We start from the raw sequence: 1884 nt of genomic DNA on the forward strand, positions 1-1884 counted from the left end.
AATGTATGTTCGTGTTCTTACTAAGCATAAAATTACCTCTGTGGGTATTTTGATTGGGTATATTACATTTTTGATTTTCTCCGCCAGTGTTTGAAATATAAGTTCGTCTTTACAAAGAGTTGATCCGTGATATTTACTAAATTCCACATTCATAACGCGCGCAGTTTTAATAAGTTCTTCTGACGGGTACATGCACTTGCCACGTGAAATAAATTGTAGCCAGTTTAAATTGCTTTCAACTGGCAAGAGACATGTTTCGTTACCTAAATACGGATATTTACATTTAAACCTATAGGCAACGTAGCCTGCAGCCACGTATATCAAACCTTCGTCTTCAATAGTGTCAATAATGTCCAATTTTTCTAACGATATAAGAAGATCTTCATCTTCAACAGACATATTAAATGAACTTAAATCGCAGACAGGATGATTATTATTATCATTATCGGTATCGTGAAAATTTGCGAAACATTCTTCTTCACAATTCAATGGCTCTTCCTGCGCAATATACGGTTCTAATACATAATTGCTTAAGATCGGTAAAGAACTTTCAGTAACTAATGGAGACATGACGCAAAGAATATTCGGCTCGCATGCCGTTACATTCGAAGTCGCACAGAAAAGATTAGAAGAATGCTTTCCTAAAATATATTTCTTTAGCCTATACTGAAAATCAAGTGCCGTTGGGCGATCATTCGGACCTGTACTACCCCGAATAAAAGAAAAAAAATTTTCCAGCAAATCCTGATTGAGACGGCTCGTGATAATGTATCTCATGACAAAATTATCGTTGGAATATTTATCTCTTAAATATAAGTACAGTTGTTCTAAAGATTTATTGCTAATAATAATTCCTTTTTGAAATAATAATAAGTTTTTGTGTTTTCCAATTCTAATTTTATTCATTACTTCTGTCATCTCATACAAAATTGCATTTTGCTTTTCCAAATCGATACCATATGCATTTTTACCCTCGTATTTACCAAACATATTTACAGAATTGAAAACATCAAACCACTTATTACATAATTTGATGAACTGTGCTGTTTCTTCCCAATGTAGATCATTGAGGTAACCTCTCTTGCCGCACCATTCGATCGCAGAACTTGTCTTGTTAGACAGTAACTGGGCAGCGGGGAGAACTTTTTGTCGCTCGGTTCCTCGAACATCTAAATGGTACTGCGATATCGCATATGCAATTTTTAAATCTTTACTGTTTATCTTTAACAGTTGTTCGATGCATTTTCGATCGATTATATGACCATCTAGATCAAATGTTTGATCGAGCAAGTGATTTCTGATTAATTTCAGTAGATGCGGTACATCTGCAAATACAAAAATTAATAAGTTTTCATCACAAGGATGCTGAAAAAAACATTTGTTGGGTGCAATCCCGATACCCAGTTCAGCCCACAAACTCATATTACGCGGACCCATATCGCATACCTGATACCATGGCAACAACCGTATAATCTATGTCATGTAGACGTGCAATTATGTTAAACAAAATTTCTTTAGTCATCGACGAATCATAGTCATAGAACACGGGTTGTTTCCAATTAGAAAAGAGGCTTCTAACCATCGCACATTGACAACTTTTGTGTGGTCCTATGACTTTTTCTTTTTCTTTTTCAATGAATACTTTGTTGTTAACCCATTAACGTCCAGGCGGACACATTTTTTGAACAATTTTCAGTGGCTTAATTTTTTATTTTAATGGCCTTGAAAAAATTCTAGCAACATCATTTCTGATGTAAAATTTCTTGCTCTTTCAGAATCTGCCATCAGAATTTGTCATAAATAAAGTCCAAAAAAGTTATAGTCGATTTTTTGGAAAAAAACCGTGATTTTTCACTCAAATTTTTTTTTTAAGCGATATTTTCA

This window comes from Wasmannia auropunctata, unplaced genomic scaffold (assembly GCF_000956235.1).
Source record: "Wasmannia auropunctata unplaced genomic scaffold, wasmannia.A_1.0 LD336085.1, whole genome shotgun sequence".
NCBI classification, from domain to species: Eukaryota; Metazoa; Arthropoda; class Insecta; order Hymenoptera; family Formicidae; genus Wasmannia; species Wasmannia auropunctata.